This window comes from Motacilla alba, chromosome 1A (genome assembly GCF_015832195.1).
Source record: "Motacilla alba alba isolate MOTALB_02 chromosome 1A, Motacilla_alba_V1.0_pri, whole genome shotgun sequence".
Lineage (NCBI taxonomy): Eukaryota > Metazoa > Chordata > Aves > Passeriformes > Motacillidae > Motacilla > Motacilla alba.
Genome location: NC_052031.1, coordinates 53,037,727 through 53,056,872, shown reverse-complemented (window position 1 = coordinate 53,056,872; position 19,146 = coordinate 53,037,727). Strand labels below are relative to the sequence as shown.

The window sequence follows — 19,146 nt, the reverse complement described above, 5'->3', positions numbered from 1 at the left end:
CTCTCCTTGATGAAATGAAGGGTGATTGTCGGAAGGGTGGAGATGGACTGAGTTGATTATTTGAAGGGTGATGGACTGGGTAAAGATCTAAGGTTTTGTTTTATGCTGTGGGAAATTGAGTGGGGGGAGGAGAAATGTTTGAGAGGTTTCCATTTTGCTCTGTGTGTTTATTTTACTATAGTTGTAAGATAATAAAGTTTTTTTCTCGTTTACAAGTGGAGGCCTGCTTTGCTCTGTCTCTGATCGCATCTCACAGCAGACACCAGGGAGGATATGTTTTCATGGGGGCACTGGCATTGGGCCAGCGCCAAACCATGACAGTTATGCTGCTGGCACCACACCCTGCTGAGTAATACGCTCTGCCACTGGCTCCCGCAAGAGAGGCAGTGGCATGAGGGAACATAACAAACCATGCCACAATCCTTTTTTCTGTGATATGTGGTCTAAAAAGTCTCTTCCAGCTCAAATTTCTCTGAATAAACATATGCACGACCAAATCCTGCTCTTCATCCTGAGTGCATGCCTCTCCCACATGGAACACTGGACACCCGTTTCACAGCATCCCACAGATTGCCTTCTCTTTACTGAGCTCTACATCTCTTATCTACTTCAAGTAAATTTAGACTGGTCAACTCTCTGAGGCCTTTTTTTACTGAGATAAGAATGGAGAGAGAGAAGGGCAGAAAGTTTATCCGTCCAGCTTTGCCCTGGATTCCCTCCCAGGCAGGATGTCTGTCCCCTCTGCACATTGGAACAATTTGAATTTAAAAGGCTGAAGTATCCCTTGCTGTGCAGCTAGTGTCAAGGTTGACATTACATACAGAATAGGGATTATCTTGATGTTTCATATCGACTAATGTGCCTTTTTTATGTAAAACAGATTAGTCTGATTTGATTTCACACCTTCATTACAACAGCTGTCCAACCAGCACCACAGCACTCCTGCATGGCTTCTGAAATCCTTGCTGTAGTAATTACATACCGCAGTGACAGGATTAAATTTGGTATTCCTATGATTCACCTGCAGTAATGATCTTTGTCAGCACATTTTTTTAGTGGATAGATCATTTGAAGCATTACTTAAGCCATTTGACCTGCAGAAAAAGAATACCTATCATCATTAAGTTACTATCAAAAGGAGAGGGCTGATAATATAAAGTTTATAGATATATCTTTGTGGATTAGGATCTGATAGAAAAAAAGCTCACAGAATTCCTCATTTGTTCCATCCCCAGTCATGCAGCACACTAAGCAAAACCATATCTTGTGGAAACTGCTGTGCACAGGAAGAAAAGGAGACAGTTTAAAAAGCTTTGGCGCACAGCTCAGTTCAGTGTCTGAAAGGGAATGGGATAGGCTTAGTGGGGCTGAAGAAGCAGCAGAAGAGCTGTGCAAGCTCATGGTCCACAAAGAGATGGGAAATTGACATGTTTTAGAAGTAGGTTTTTAAATCCCATTTGAGTATTCCTCCATGGGTGCTGGCTTTGTTCAGTGCCCAGTGGATCAAAAGGAAAGGTTTTTACTGACCTCATTGGGCCTCTAATGAGGGGTATAACCATTGTATATCTTTGATGACTTCTTTCCCTGCCTGCAAACTGTATTTATTAATGGCAGCTTTTTTTTTTCTCTGTAGGGTGGGTAGCTTGCAAATATAAATGTGAGGATTGAAAAAGGTTAGCATATAATGGTGAGCCCAGAGGCCCAAAGATCAATAAAGAAAAGAAAAAAGAAGAGGCACTGTGAATCTTGCAGCAACCTGTTTTCTGAGTGATTTATGTATCCCATGACTCCTGTGGAAAGCAAAGACAATGTAAGAAACTCTGGTTTGATAAAGCGTTTTTATGAAGAATGGTTCTCACAGTGTTGGTAGAAGATTGTCATGGCTCAAAAATGCAGTGGCAGCCCAAAAAGTGGCTTTGAGTGCAGACATGAGAATTCCTCTTTTTATGACACCAATGGCTGTGCATGAGGAACAAGGCCAAAAAAACATTCAAAATAGTCATTGAATAACAGCAGGTTAGAAATTAGATCAGATTAGAGATAAGTAGGAAGTAAACACCGGGCAAAGACTAAAAGCAGAGGAATTCAGAGGAGGCATCCAGCAAAAGAAACTTTATTTTAGCAGGATGTCACCTTTTGGTTTGAGGGTTATCTGAGGTGAGTACAGTCACTCTGCACTGTAGTTGCAGGCATATAACTTTCTACAAAATATGAAAATAATACTTTACATGTTTCTTTCTAAATCTGTTTCAATGGAAAAGTATTGTTTTCTGGGTTTCTTTAAAAAAAAAAGTAGGATTGAGAACAGCAGTTTTATGTTGGAAGTTTAGTCTTGTGTCACCCAATAGCTACATGCATCCTTCCATAGATCTTGGTTGTGTCAGATGAAGTAAATAACAAAACAAGACTTTACAGCAGATACTTTGCAGGCAGACACCCAAAGGTCCCTATAGCATCCACAGATGTGCTGGTCTTGTCTTTCCTTCCAGCTCAGCAGCATTTCAAAATCATATGTTTCTGTCTGGTCACTTCCCTTTGAGGTACCACTTTGGAATTCCTTTAAAGTATCTCATTCAACATCAAGTTCCATACAAAGACAAATTTACTGTTTCTCGAAGAAAAGTTTTCCACCTGGGGATTACATGACTGCTGTTATTGCCTCTCCTCCTACAGCTCTTTCCCAACATCATATTTCTTGTAATGTTTTAAGGGGCCTGAAATGCTAGTTTCCACTTTGACATATTTGCAAAAAAAGTTGATGCTATAAATCTTTGTTCATGAATAATGAGATCATGAGACCTAGAGAGGTACTACTGTGAAAATGTCAGATAAGATCAAGGAGGTCTAGGGGACCTGATTTCAGAACGTTTTTCTTCCTCTTTTTAACCAGGCTAAAGCCAACAGAAGTTAAACTTTGACACAAACTGTGAGGAGTTAGTGTAAGGCATCAACTGGAAGTAAAAACAAAATCTTGTCTCTCTCTGGCAAAGATCTGGTGCATAAATTGGGAGAAATCAACAGACAATTGAAACCAAACGTGTCGTACATAGTTTCCACTGGGTTTTTATGACTGAACTAGCAGCACAGCTGAGTTCAGAAGTGAAAAAGCTTGGAAAACTGTTAATATCTGCCCGCATAGATACTTTTAAAAAGACATTGTGTCATCATCGCAATCTCCTATAGCATCTTTATTAAAAAATTGTTGATGGGTTTTGGAAAGAACTACCTGGTTAAAGATTACTGCAAAATAATATCATTACACTCAGTAAAAAAGAAGAGAACTGTATGTTCCACTAGAAAGTTCATGTTGTCTACTGAACATGTTAGCAGGACCCTTCTAGTATCACTGTCATCCTGCTGCCTACAAAGCACCAGACCTTACCTCAGACCTGCTCAAAGACTTCCTGAAGCCAGTTTCACTTGTTACCTGAAGGCAAAAATCTGTATTTCAGCATTTCAGTGTGATGCTTTGCTGATGTCAGGGAAGCATTGCAAGCCTGTTGTTATCTGGCTGCTGAAGAGATGGAATTGTTTTGCCACCAGAGCAGGGCTGTGCTCTCAGAAAGAAACATCATTCTGTTAAGCAGTTGGGTTTTCTGTGTTCTTTTAACAGAGTTAATGGGAATTGAACATCACCCCCTTTTTGGTAGAAAGATAAATGGACCAAGAGCTCTTGGCCATTGTCATGTGGGAATGAGCATACGTGAGGCAGACATTTACAAGTTATATTTGTAAAAGTTATTACATGTAAATAATATTTCTTCATAGTTCTAGACTGGTCTGTAAACCCTCTCAACAAGGGGTTTACTTGAAACACAGACAGCACATGCCTCTAGCAGTGACCTGTCTTTTTATGTAAATTAGCAGTGCTTTGAGTCAGATCTTAGAGTTACTGTTGGGGGTTTTTGCTCAAAAAAACTTATTCCTGGAAAAGCAGTTGGTAACCAATAATCAGGCATTCCTCTTTTTCAAACCGCAGAAGCTGAGAACTGCCATAAATCAGAGGCATCGGCTTTTATCTGAAATAGCCTCTACTTTGAAAAGCCATGATACTTTATGCCAAATGTAGGCCTGTCACCATAGAGATAAGATGAATTCAAGGATTTAAGACTTGCCAGAAAATATCATGTACCATATTTAGGATAAAGCTTTACTTGCTTAAATCAGCAGTGCAAGCTGAAACTGCAAACCAGCATCTAACAAAGACTGGCCAAAGAAAAGAAAGGACTCACATTCTTTAAATAAAAACTATCTGTTTCTAACTAAGAAGAGTGTAGGTACTGAAGCTATGCTTGTCCTCAGACCTCTTTAACACCTATGGTTATTGTGTATTTTAGTGACTGAGACATGTAAGTATTTGATTTTGGGGGGGTGTTTCTTGCTTCCTTTTTCTCTACCATCAAAAATAAATGTTTGTCTTTGTTTTATTTTAATTTATCCCTTAACATATTAAAATCTATCTGGATTTTTTCTCAAGAGCAAATGAAATCTAATCAGTTCTTTCTAATGATACGTAAGATGTTGTTTGAGATGCTTTTTTGGATGTAACAGTACCTCTGTTCCTAGAAATTCCTTTACTGCACCCAGATTTGAGCTATGTATCCCCAAATCATAGATGTACTTCTCTCTCCTATTACCCATGAAAGAACAGCTAGAGTTTTCAGATGTGCCTTGGGAACTGAGACGCTGCTGTAATTGTGACTCATGTTATTGAAGCCTATTCATGGCTAAAACATTTTTGAAAATGAGCTTCCTTTTGAAAATGATGCTTCCAAGGAAATTCAGTGCTCTGGAAAATGTTGCGTCAGATTGTCATGCTGCCCCTCAAAGTAGAGAAGAAGCTTTAATGCAATGTTCTCAAGGAGGATATGTGACAGATGGAGTCAGCACCATCTATCCACCACAAGAAACCTCTGGTACCCCCAAAAAAGCCACTGTGTTCAATGGGGGTTGCTGCAGGCTGAGAAGAGGTGAGCTGCCCTTGCAGGCACTGCCTGTGGCCACACCAGTTGCTGCTGAGGAGTGTGGTCACCACTCAGTCGCCTATACATAGAAGAAAACCAGGGTATCCTGGGGCCAGTCCCCTCTATCCCACGCCCTTGACACTGTATTTAGGGATTGCCCATCATCCCCAGCACCAAATGCTTGGCCAGGGTCATGGAGGAGGATTGCAGAGTGAGCAGGCACACAAGGGGAGCTTCTGGGCTCACAGGGCTTCCTTGCTTGGAGTTACTGGTACAAGGTAATAGAACCAAAATTATTAACAACAATAACAAAAGAATTCAAATTTGTATTTTCAGCTGTTGCCCATGCAGTGCCATAGATACTACACTATCAACACCAAGTATGATGAAGTCCCCACATCAGAGCTAGGGGCTCCCTTTGTAATCACAGTAAAGCCATTTTAACAACCTTTGGCAAGCTCAGCAGCAATGCAAATACTCCCAAGTATTTGTGATTAGGAGAGGGGAGAAAGAGCTTAAAATTCATTTAAATTGAAAAACAGCAGTCATGCATTTCTCTAAATGATTGTTTTCAATACCATAAGCCACATCCTTTCAAATTTCCTCTGCTTGGTCACATCATTGGAATGAAATGTCATACTTCGTTAAGTCACTTTGACATCATCCTGATGATGTGTCAAGCACAGGAAATTTGAAAGGACAGGGCTCAGTAAGGTCTTACTCTAACTTGCCTTCTTTTGACAATTCCTCTCTCCAGCCCCACACCCTCTCTGAGCCTTTTTAAAATTCAGTGTTTCTGAGTTTGTTAACTCTTAAAATCCCTATGGTGAGGCTAATACTGTCAGAAGTGTGGAAACAGCACTCTGCAGGTCTCCCATCTTCCTTTCAAAGCCAGCATTTTCAAGGTGTCCAAATATTTATGGTGATGGGTCATAAAATGCATGAGTTACATTGAATTTGTCAGAAAAAAACTGCAAGTGAACCTCAGCTGCGAAGATGTGTGTGGCTGCAGCTCTAGAGAGTAGGAGTGGAAGAGCTCCTGCAGGCTGTGAGCATTCAGCCCAGATATATCAGGCAGCTGGTGGAAGTAGAGTTCATTGCATAAACTGATTCATAACAAGCTAGTGAGATTTTTTTTCTTTCAAATGCAATTAGTGGGAAACTGCTCCAAAAATTTACATTTCTGTGTAGGAAGCAGTGTACACAGCTCTCATGCCAGAACTGTCTGTCAGCTCAAATAGCTCTTATTCTCTGGTTTCCTCTGTACACCCACAGTGTACTTAGGGGAAACAATCCTACCTCTTTTCAGCTTTATCTTGATGACCTATATGTGCCCTGTTACATTTGCTCAGGAAGTGGTCTCTCTGCCCTTTCGAGAAACCTTTCGTTTAATTATATGCAGTTTCAGTGCTTCATTCTTGATAATAGGTGAGCAGGAAAGAAAAGAGTATTCCCTCTTCCTGAAGGTTCAAACTAGCCAGACAGATGGAGGCAGACCTGTGTCTTTGCTCCCTTCGTGCAAGGGCGTTGCTCTCAGCTCTGTTACACATGATCTCACTTCTATTGCACCAGTCCCCAAGGTTATCTGTTTCTTTCTTTCCAATTCTTTTAATACTTTCCAGTTTTATGTCATCAGTAAATATCTCTCATTTGCTACTTTTTTACGTGCCAAGGTTGCTAATGAAACTATTAAGTGAAAAGGTCCTAAGGTCAGTCCATCAAACAATAGATTTCCTCCCACCTGATAATCTCACTTTCAACAGAAGCTGTTGTGAGGTGCCCTTCAGGCAGTTCCCTGTTGACCTTATAGTTATTATACTAATTCTCAGCTTCTGCACATAATGTAACCTTTTTCCCTATGTCTTCATATGTAATGTTTACCTGAAATTCAGATTAAATGCTGCATTTCCTGTGTCTACAAAAGTATTTTTATTATCTAAGAAATATACTTGCTTATTCTTGCATGATTCAGTTTGTTAAAGCCATGCTCCATTTTATATTGATTTTCATTTCTCTCAACTTACACTTTCTTTCAAAATTTTTGCCTATATTTTGTATTCTGCTGAAGTCAGTTTAGTTGTCAGTGACCTATTTCCATCTTTTCATGAGGATTCCATTAGCTATGGTCAATTATAATGCAGGATGCCTATTCAATGTAACCAATACAAAAATTAATACTCAATTTTCAGTTTCTTGTGCTGGCTCTTTCACAGTTACAGGAGAGAGACTCTCTGGTTTGGAGATTTCTGCTTCAACTTCAGCTCTGCGTATTTTCAGCTTGAGGCTCTCACTTCCATTACCCACCCTACTCTATTTCACTGGTTTTATTTTTAAAAAGGCAGAGTTTTGAAACTTTACCTGCATTACCATTGATTTCTCTACCATCTTCACTCCAGTGGGGCTTTACTTTTTCTTCACTATTATACATATAGTTAAACAACTTTTTGCTTGTTGTCTCAAGTTTTGGTTTTTTTTACCAAGGTGTAATTCAGGTTGAATTTCACTGATTCTCACTTTACCTGTGTGTTTCCTGATATTTAATGTAGCTCATTTTGCTGATCATTCAATTTTCCATCCTGAGAAGACTTTTTAAAAACCTTCAATATATCCTCAAGGTGAGTATTTACTACTTTCTGTCCAGAGTGCTTCCCCACAAGTTTACAAAGATTTTTCCTTTGCTTATGATACAGAGTCCAGATAGGCTTCATCCCTTTGACTTTGAGTAATTCTATGTTTCTTCTGCACTCAGGTCCTTGATTTCTTTTGAATAGCTCGCTAATTAGGTACCTTCATTTCTGAGCCTTTATCCATTTGAAATCTAAAACCTTAATTACAAAACTGCTTTTGTTTATAGTTAAATTGTATTTAAACTGAATCAACTCATGAAAAACTTGAAACAAATTTTATTTCTTATCACTTACAAAAACAAAGTGTAATTAAGGGTGCCCTCTTGTTCAATGAACTTTATCTTAGTTGATAAAGAAAATTGTCTCCTAGCATACTCAGGAAAACCTGGACGTTATCCTTAATATTAATATTTATTTTTCATCCTATATTTTGGCAGAGCATAACAGACAGTACATGTACTCCAAATGGTTTTATCCCCACTTAGTGATTGCTTACTCCTTTGTGGTCTCTTATAGTACAGTGTATAAGGTTACTCCATCTCAGGTTTGTCTTAAAATACATTTTTTCCTCACAAGCACTTCAATATCCCTGTTCTCTCATCCTTGACAAAGCATCTTAGATTTTTGGCGAGAGGTGATTTAAGATCCTCAGCTACATATTCTGTTTTCCTTTTTTTCAGAGACAACCTGGACATTTGAGTTACCCCTTAATTTTCCGTGGTCTAGTAAGTGGGCTAGAAGCTGTTCTTTCTATAACAGGGGCATCACTGGTGTGATTGCTTTCAGATTGAATTTCCCAATTTTCCTCCTTTCCATTCTTTCCTTCAGAGGCTCGGGAAGGTTGCTGAGTATCATTCTATTTTCATAACCACAGTCTTTAGGCCTGGGTGCTCAGAAACAATAGCCCTGTAGCACATACAGCATTTTGTCCTTGTTAGCAGCACTCCTCAGCTCAGCTCAGCTTTGTGGCCAACTCAGGGTTTCAAACCAGTGATTCCCTCTGGGCTTACTCTTCATCCTGCACTGATACACTGCTACTGTGTTCTGCTGGCAGTCGCTGCCTGGGTATAATCTTTTGGTTTTATATCCGTATACCAGCTGGCTTTCCTTCAATGGTTGACTGCATCTGCCATCGGCTCCACACAGTACCCAAAACAGCCCTGAGTCAAGGACCGTTCCAGATACAACCAAGTGGAAGATGCCACCTACATAACCTTCAATCCAAGAGATGGACAGTGGACCAAAACATCTCTTTATTTTTCTATTATTTTGTACTATTTGCACCACTAGTTATTTGTAATTTTCACCAGTGTGAGAGGTTAATGAGGTCCACTGTTTTCGGACCTGAATAGGGTTATTGCAGACTCTAGATGTAAGAAAGAGATAGCTCTAGCGTAGCTTCCCTCTCTTTCTCTAATTGTTTCTAATTACAATGTTAAATAATTTTGATAAGCAAGCTACATTCAGCCCCTATATTCAAAGTGCCCTCTGCCTGAACTCTTCAAACCTGGCACAGAAATTTCTAGTAAAATTTACAATACAAATGATTTATGGAAATAAAGTGGCACTAGGAATGTTTTGACTAACTATGCCAGTTCAAACCCCCATAAGTCATACAATGAATTGTTATGGTTTGAAAAGAGCTGTTTGCATTTTGATTTTTTTTTAAACATTAATTAAATAATATATAAAGCTACTAGCATCTTAGGTCAGGAGGAGTGCCAAAATGGACATTATAAAAATGTTCACTTTGGTATTAATTCTGTGTTTATGGGGCGTCTCATGTCTCTCAAACTTCCCTAGACCACTATTCATCATAACATATCAAGTACATTCATCACATATTTTTCCTGTCATACACCAAAGAATGTCTTATTAATTGAAGGGGTGAAAAATTGGAAAGGTTCCTTTTCTACCCTATTGTTTTGTAGAAGAGGAAATGATAAAGTTCAAACAGTAAATCTACTCCTTTCCAGAAAAACGTTCTTTTTGGGAAAGCAGACTTTTTTCACATTAAAAGAAAAACATTTTGCAAAGTTTGACCCAAATCTGGCCAGGATTGCTTGCTCATCTAGTTCTTCTGAACTCAGTTCACTGCAAAACCAGGATTTGGCCTTTTAGCACTTGTGCTGCAAAATTCATGACTGTTATTAAAGACATTTTTATTAAACCCAGCATTAAAACTACGTTTTTCTTTCAAACCATCTATGACCAGTAATTAGCAGCAAGAGGTTTTTCAAACCTCAAAGGAAATTGTTTGGGTGATACACTATACATGGTTTATAGATTTAAAATCCCTGGGGTTTTGTTTTCTGGGAAAGAAAAGATAACTCTCTATCTTAAATGGGTTAAGTTTTCTGTTCATTCCCTACTAGTCAGTTGTCCATGTCTAAAAGCTGAACATAGCCTTAATTCATTACATCTGTTTTCTTTACAATAGAATTGAATTTTATATAGCTCCATTCATATTTGAGGTGTCCCAAAGCATTTAACAATAAGGAGTCATTGCCAGCTTCCGTGGCCACTACAGCACATCAGAGTTTTGCTTGAGGAAGGTCCCTGGGATTTGGATCTTTAGCTGTGGGTGATACTCTGGGCGTGGGTCCACCAGGGTAGAGGATTTGCACTCAGCAGCCCCTTTCCCAGACACAGGAGGCAACACTGACAGGACCCTAGGGTTAGATTCATACCAATCCAGTACAGCAAAATCCCCTTTCCTTTAATATCTCTGAGCAATGACACCCTTGGCCAGTTCTACAAGCATCACTCTGCTAAATTTCTGTGCTTTGTATGCTTTTTGTCCAAAATGTGAGCCAACAACATTCTGCCTTGGATCTGCTGCAAAGACTGTCTTGCATTAGTCTGATTGCATCAGATCTTTACAGCAGAGCAGACTGAGCAGAGCAGGGATGGTAGGATCCTTCCACCCTGAACAGTGGTGATGCTATCACACCACAGAGAAATCCCAGGTTAGTCACTGCCTGCTTATCAGAGCCCATCCATGCATATCTGCTAAGCATATCTGGGTCTCTACGATGAGGCATCTCTAAGATGAAGCATCTTAATCCTTGTCAATAGATAACAACCTGAAAGTTGCTGTTCTACATCTCACATGCTTCATTTTAGGTACTGCCTAAATGGAAACAGCAGAAGCATGGATGTAAATCTTGAGATCTTGAGGTTTGCAGGCAAAATAACTCAGACCTACAGGTATGAGACAGAAATTTTTCTTAGATGCATGCTTACTTCTCAATAAGATTTCATTGTAGTAGAATAGTTCTGTGGTCACACAAAGTAGTATTACACAACAGAAATTCCTCAGAACACAGGTAATATGTTGCTTCTGAGCTCACCACCAGGCCCTTGCTATTGCAGAAAGTCACACTATAAATCAGCTGTACAAGTAAGGGAGGCAGTGAATACTTTAGAAAGATTAAGCCAGCCTATCTGTCATCTACATTCACACAGCTTTCTAAAACAGAGGATTGTCCAAAACCAACTTTGGTTGCTGTCAGCCTATTCAAATGATAATGATAAAATTGAATTAGTCTAGAAAGACATTTTCCAATGAAAATGTCACTAGTGAGTTTTGCCTCTGAAACAATGAGCTTTTCTAGACACTCAGATTGGGGTAGGGCAAACTCTTTCAAGATAAATACATAAAGTACAGATTCACAAATTACATCAATAAAGAAGTTGTAGCAAGCTGTGCTCTGGAGTGGCATAAACCCAGGGCATCTAAATTCCTCCCTGCTGTGATTCTGTGAAATCAGTGAAGTTTCACTAGGGCTTTGTAATACCAGTTTTATTGCTGAGGAATAGCTTCATCTTCTTTAGAGGCCACAGATGGATTTGAGCTGTCATGAAAAAAGTAGTTTTCAAGAATGGATGGCTAAAGGGAGCTTTCTGCAAAAGACCTGAAGACAAGCTTGCATCACCATTACATGTTCAAAATAAATCAATATGATAAGGAGCATGATTAAGGGTAAATGCGGACCTCATGGTGCCAAAAAAGATTTGGAGAGCAAAGTCACGTGTGAGCATGAGATCACGAGAAGGAAGGAAGAAGAAAAGAAAGATACAATGAACAGACACCAAGTAGTTTCATGGCTGGAAGAATCATAATTTTATTGCCTGACCTCCAAGACAACCCACCGCAAGAATATTGCGAGGGAAAGCAGAAGTGAAAATGAGATGGGATAAAAATAAGAGGAAAACATGAAGCTGCTCTGAGTAAGTAGGAAGCAGGGTCTCCGCAAAGCCCCATGAGAGCACCTTCCAAACACACGTATTGCCCAAGGCTGATGCTGTTTTCCAAAAACCTTTTTTCCCATTTCCTGTGTCAAGCCGAAGGGTGCAAAATGCACTTTTAATCTCAAAAGGAACCACTTTTCCTTCCAAGAATAGAATATTCCAAGCTTGGCTCAAAGACTATGAATTCTTTTTACTTGTCCTGTTGTAGGTAGGTTTTAGTGGGTGATGACATTCATCTGTTGTAGCAAAAGATAAGTAAGATTGTCTGTTCCTGTTTTTCTCACAGGAAGAAATCCAGATGTGCATTCTTAGTATTATCTCTACCCTTATTCCAGAAAATTCCCATTCACTTCAAAAGCTTGCTCAGCTGACACAGGGTAAGGATCCAGACCATGTCTTAACAGCAGTTTAATGCTGCGAACAAGCAAATGAATGGGGAGATAGATGCAAGTGAGCAGTCACTTTTTGTAAGGCTCTGTTCTCTTTTGCAGTTTTCTACTCACTTTAACCACTGACTGGTTCCTTAGGAGTCATGTTTTTGGTCTCTTTGGGTGGGGCTTGTCGCACTAACTTAACTATGGTCATCCCAGACTGTTTAAAATTTCTCAGTAGAAAGACGTATCCATCTGTGAAGGGTGAGTCACCCCATTCCACTGGAGATAGGTAGGATACAATGCCCTCTGGGGGTACGTATTTTTCTCTACTGCTCTTTACAAGGGAAACTTGGATAATTCGTGATTATACAAAGCTGGACAAGATTAATCCCAAACTTTGTAAGCAGATATATTAATACAATCAAGTGAAATTTTTTTTAAAAAATTGCAGTTGTGCTGTACATACATTTCTGTCATTTCCTGTCCTTTCTTTGGCTTCTCATCTCTTTGGTGCTTAAAGTGTACATCTTAGTAACTCCTGTGGGAGACAGGAAGAAGTGCTGATAATCTCCTAAAGAATAATGAAGTTCACAGCCAAGCACCTGGTTTATTAAGTATCCATTAAAAATGACAATTCACTAAAACTTCTGCTGTTGTGGAAATAAGTGGCTGTTTTTCATGTTGTTTGAGGCCTTATCTATGTGCATGAAGTTTTCTAGTCTCCTCAGAGTTGCTCACAGGTTTTAAGGCATTCAAGAATCATAGGGTAATGACCTCTACAGGCCACTGAATGTGGAAATACCCAGTCCTATGACTTCATGGCCTTTTAAGCTAAGATCATAAACTTATTAATTAAGATTAATCTTAAATCCCTGGATGAAATGGCAAAAGCCAAAGCAGCAGAAGTCTCCCTGTTGGTGTTTGGCTCTGCCCATGTGCTGCACACTGGCCCTTCAATTCCTTGGCATCCAGATCCCTACATAAAAAAAAGCCTGTCCTTAATCTAAGTCCCACTGAAACTGGCTGGCAGGAATGTCCCCAAACATCGGCTACTGTGTGCCCTCCTGGGCACCGCAGGGGATGACTTGAGTTTCTGGTCTGACTCAGCATCAGTGCTCTTTCTGCTTTGGATGAATTTTGGTGATTTAGATCTTAAGGGTGCATATCATGATTTACCTGCAGCCAGTGAGAGATGTGTTCTCCCTTCACAGTGGGTAATTAAAGTAATTCTCCTGGTGTAAAGCTAAGGTTCTGGATTAAACCCAAATGGCAGCCAGCATCATGTGATGTAATTTAATTATCTTACTGCCAGCTGTGCTTTACTAAGCATCTGGCCTTCTGTCTTTCAGGTTGAAGCTCCAAGTTCCTTACAAATACCATCAGGACTGAGATGTAGCCTAATTGCACTTACCTCCTAAACATTGTTTAATCGGTTTGGAAACACTAATCTACACATCATAAAGTTTATTGTCATGTTAATTGGCTAAATCTGTCATTGGAAAAATGGAGAGAACTGGCTAATTTAACTAGACAACAGAATTTAAAAATCCAATGGCCAGATAATCCTATTGTTGATGTCATAAAGTTTTAGTCTATCCTTTTCCTTTTAAAAAACATCTTTACAATTAAGATTTGTTTACAGTTAAGACTGATTACTGTAAGGCTGATTACTTTCAGTGCTGGAGAGAAGATTTTCCTCTCTCCCTCTCTTCTTGCACTGGCAAAGGGGAAGAAGGCAGAGGCAACATGAAATGCATTTGTGGATTCAGAAATGTTTATAGTAGGCAGAGCCTTCAGATTAGCATGACACATGGAATTTGTGAGCTGTTAGATTTGATTTCAAAGCATTAGGCTAGGATTTCACATTTTGTTTTTATAAAATGCAAATAAACTGCAGTTGCTTTGTTATTAAGATGGATCTGAAATGCTAGTCAGGGAGCAGATACGGAACTCATCTCCCTTTACACAAGTCTCGCTTCCTGGAATGTCTGTTTTTTTCTCTTTTTTGCTTTAGAACTTCTCCCAGGTGCTAACTAAACTGCTACTGTAAGACAGGCCAACTAAAAAGCCATTTCCAAAAAGGAAAAAAGACGTAAGGAATGAATGAAGTCAGAATGAGGGCACACAAAGTTATTTTCCAAGAACTTGCATGAAGGAAGAAAAATCCCGTACACACTGGCAACAGAGCAGTCCCTAGTGTATGCAGAACTCCTCTGCATAAGAGCTTAAGGCAAATGAGATGCCCTGTCTGGCAGCAGGGATCCCTCTCCCTCCTGGTGATCACAGTATGACTCCTAGAGCTACATGCAGGAGTCTTTGTGGGTTTAGGTAAAGAAATAGAATCCCAGTGTCCATGGCACAGGGAAGCCAGGGAGCTCCAAAGCACAGTGCCAGCATTATTGACTACCCTGAACACTATGGTATTCCTTGGGCTGTGAGGAAAGGACCTAATGGTGAGTGTGCCTGACACCTGAAGGTGTCCTCAAAGCCAGGTTAGCTGTGTCCTGAGAGCAAGCATCCCCATGGATGCACTGCAGGAATGCACTCTCTGGAAGACAGGCAGTCTCAGGAGTGAGCACACCCAACAGCTCCTTATCGTGCCAAAGAGACTTGCAGAAGTCTGCCACAAGCAAATGACAGACTGTCAAATAGCTGCAGGGACAAGAGGGGAGGTCCCAGATGGTCCCAGATTGAGCCAGAAAAAGATGGTGGAGGGGCATTTACAGTTACGTTGTGCTGTCATCATATTTCCAGCTGTCAAACTGCAAGCGGCACCTCAAATGTAAATTTAAGACTTCAGGTTAGCTTCTAAGTGGAATCTCTGAGACAAAAAAAATCTCAATCTGACAAATAATTATATAACCCAGTTTTCTAACAAAAAAAAGACTAACATCTGCTATAAAGAGCATTTCCATGCTTGAAACTTTTAGTCCTAGTTTTAGTCAAGTATTTTGGGAATGCATGCACACATCTGTGAATTGCCAGGAATTTCAGAGAGCTTTCAGCATCCCAGGTTACCCATTGTAATACGTGATAAACAGGAAAAGTAGAATGATCAATTGAATTTCTTGATAACTGTGCCTATAAATAAAACAACTAATACTTTTTATTTTTTTTAAATCCTCCCTGCATATTTCAGACATTCATAGTGTTGGCTAAAAAAGGCTGGACCAGCCAGTAAGGCTTGCTGGTGCATGCTGACATGCTTGCAGTGGGTTAGGAAGGAAACATGACCAAGCGTTTCTATGGAGATTAGAAAGAACAGGCCTTGTTTCCTTGGCATAGCCCTAATTAGCAAATGCTTAAAGTTATGAAGATCTGTTGTTTCTACGAGGACATTTTGTTCTAGCGGATGTTGTGTTTTCCTCCATTTGCTCAGTCTGTGAGAGGCTGAAAGGGCAAAGGAATCCAGAGTAAACAAGAGCTTTCTGTCTTTCACATCCACAACACCTGCCAGGAGGTACCACACTGCAATGAGACCTGGAGTCTGAGAATGCTGCTTTGTCACAGCAGAAATAGGAGAGATTACCCCAGAACAAAACACATCCTTTCTAAATCAAAAGTGTGATTTCTCAAAATTGAAATTAGGTTTTTAGGATATATTTCTTTGGCTCTCCCCTGAAATTACCCAGAGAGAGAAGGGCTAAATAAAATGGAGTCTGATGCATCTATGTACTTACAGATATTTCTGGAAAGATGCACAGACCTATATGCAGATATAGACTGTAAAATTAAGAGCATAACCCCGTAACTTATTTCACTTGCAACATCAACCAACATTTTGTTATCTGTTCTTAACTGCTAGACTTGTAGCATGAACTGTGCTGGGCTGAAGCAAGTGATCTGAGGGAAGGGTAGTCCCTTGAAACCTTGATGCAGTTTCCCTGAGCCTCATGGAATGGAGACAGCATGTCCTTAAACCTGAAAAATTCTGCTTCCCACTTCAGCTGTGGTTTATTAAACCATTTTCTGATGCTGGGTCAGGATGGAATTGGTTATGTTGCAATGAGACCCATTTTCAGACTTTTATTTTCTCCATTTTCCCTTTCACAGCAGATTTACATCCCCAGCCTTTAGCTTGATAAAATCATTTCTGCCCTTTTGCTTGAGCTTATAATGAGGCACGTTCTCAAAATTCAACATTCAGTCCTAACTGCTTTTTATAGCTCCAAAATGCAATACAGATTCTACTCCTGAGCACTGAAGTAGTATTTTAGCAGCATGAGCATGGGGCAGAATTCCAGTACTCAAGTGAATTAGAGAGATGTATGTGTAGACCCAAGCTGTTTGTGTGCTCTCTGTGAAGTGTGCTGAGACCAAGCCAGCCTCTCCTAGCTGTCCTGTCATTTCTCTTACACTTTATACCCAAGCTGAGGTACAGAAAATACTGATATTAAAAGTCTATAATGGCTCTCATTGTTACTTCAGAAGTTCTACCTTTATAAAGTCTTCATGTTCAGCCAAGCTTGAAAGATATAGATGTCTTTTAAAAAATATCTTCTCCTTTCCTTCCACTGCTTAGCTGCATTTTCTAAACACTTTTCAGGGAAATACAGTATTTCAGATATCTCACAGAAAAAATATGACTCTTCCCAGACTCCCGAGGCTGCTTTCACAGGTTGTCTGTGGATGCTACTGCTTGAAAGGAGCTGAGCAGTGGGACCACACTGACTGACTGACCTAGCATAAAGAAGTATCAGTTAAGGCTCAATTGCTTTTATAGGGATGGTTTTGGACTTCATGGTAGACCACTCAGAAAATGGAGCAAGTAAGCTTGTCTAGCCACATCCTTTAGCAGTGAAGTGATCAAGGGACAAGAATATTTTTGGCTTCAGCTTCAGTCTGTCAACCTAGCTTGTGTCCCTGTACTGCTTTTGCTGTCCTCTAATGGATAGAAGTCTATGAAGTTCTACACAGGCAGTATCTGGATCTCTGCCCATGTCCCATTTCCAATGTCCTTTAGCCGGGGCATCAGTGCTCTGTTGTGACCTAACCATTGCTGGCCCTGGAATGCAAGGAACTTCCTGCCATTTTTTATGGGACTCTGAGGAGAAGTCCTGCTGCAGGATGATAACATTAAAGTGGGATTCCCTGGGGACATTGCAGTCACAGGCACCAAGCAAATGACCCACCACATTCCTACTTATGTGATAAAATATTTTACCTATGAACTTTGCAGACTGCTTTAATATTTCCTCTTTGATCTCCCCCTGCTTTTTTTTTAAAGCTATGTGGTTTACCTTCACAGGACATCTGTGGGTAATGGGTGGCCTACAAAAGGGCAGGAGAAAGTGCCTAAGGATTTCAGGACTTAATTCCATTGCCAGCACAGGTTTCATCAGCTGCAGAGCCAAGGCAGCAAAGCTATAAGGCTTTGCTGTCTTACCAGTGTTCAGGCATAGGTGGGATCTGCTGTAACTTTGTGATTCATATTTACCTTTCAGATGTGCACAGGACCATTGCCTCTTGTGTCCAATAGACATAAACCTGTACAAAAGAACAGGGGTTTTATTCACATTTTCTGTCCTGAGGTGCAGAGGATTTTATATGCTGGGCCATAGCTGGGAGGAGGTAGTAAAGGAGAAATCACTTGCCATGTGGCAGAGCATGTGTACAGCACAGGAAAAATTTCCATTTTCTCTTTCTCATGCAGCACTTCTGCTTTTCTTTTCTTTGTCACAGGTGCAGGACCCTAACAGCATCTCTGCAAATACAGCCGTTATGTAATGAATGCCAACTTTAAAGAAAAATTGCAGAAGACTGTGGTAGACTTCATTGGTATTAATAAGTCATCAAGGACATGTAGCTCAAATATTGCATAAATATGTGCAATATGCTTAATAAGAGAGCTCAGAGCAAAGGCTTGAATACAGCATCTCAGCCTGTGGTGTAGTGTGAGCTGGATTGTGTCTTGCAGGAAACTGTCCTTCACTGAAGATACTGCTATAGACTCCTAAGCACATGTTTCCACCCAAAACAAAGGCAGCTCAGGAATTTGAATATTGTGGGAAGACTGGCTTTGTCTGGGTATTATTTTGGGAAAGAAATATGTGTGGGTAGATGAGAGGCAGTTCAGGTGGGAAGGAAGGAGAGAGCATGTGGGAAACAGGCGGTGGTGCAGAGCTGCAGCACAGCCAAGTTGTGTGGATGCCTGTCCTAGGAGAAGCCCGAGAGGCTAGAGAGCTAGCTGGGAAAGATCTGCTGCTGTGAGAAGAAAAGTTTCCTCCAGTGGTTTGTGTCCTACTGTGTTATGAGAGCAGACTCTATGTTGTTCTACATAAAAAGAGTTGCATCAAAAATACTGGTCTTTGCTATTAATATCTTGGAAAAAAACCTGGAAAAAAACTTGAGGGCCTGAATTTTGTGTAGCTGGAATGGTGTGGGGTTTCATTTAATTTAATGCAGCATGTTTTCTCCTCTTCCCTGTGCTTGTCTGTAGCGCAAAAAGTGTCCTGTCTGAGGGCAAAAGTTGGTCCTGTTACGGGGCTCAGCTGGTGTTGACACCTACAGAAGAGGCTGAACTTCAGATACTTAACTCTCATCCATCCAAATCAATGTAAGAAATCCACCTGACCAGCTGTACTACTGATGGATTCCTTCATCTCAGATAAACTATGCTCAGAGGGGAAATGTCAAAACAAAGTTTAGTCACTGTAGGAATGTGCCCCCTATGGACAGAGTGACAGAACTATCCTTTGTCCCCCAAAAAGGAAAGAGCCCAGAAGTTTCTCTACCTCCATTAGGTGAAAAGACAGCTCATAGGACCTTGGGGACTTCACCTCAAGCTTAAGGACAGCTAATTGGACAGGAGCCAAGGGCTGGGCCATTTAGTAGAAAAAGAAGAGAACAAAGAAGCTGATGGCTTTTGTGAGGTGTTTTACCAGGAGCACAGACTTGCTGCACCTGGCTCAGGTTTTCTGTTTGTTA

General features: G+C 40.3%; 1 long non-coding RNA gene across 1 annotated transcript; it reads left to right on the top strand.

The window, feature by feature from the left end:
- Nucleotides 1–1,560: 1,560 nt before the first annotated feature.
- Nucleotides 1,561–18,514, top strand: LOC119708696. The gene is made up of 2 exons (XR_005259152.1): nucleotides 1,561–1,810; nucleotides 17,902–18,514. It is a non-coding gene; the product is annotated as an uncharacterized LOC119708696 (long non-coding RNA).
- Nucleotides 18,515–19,146: the final 632 nt, after the last annotated feature.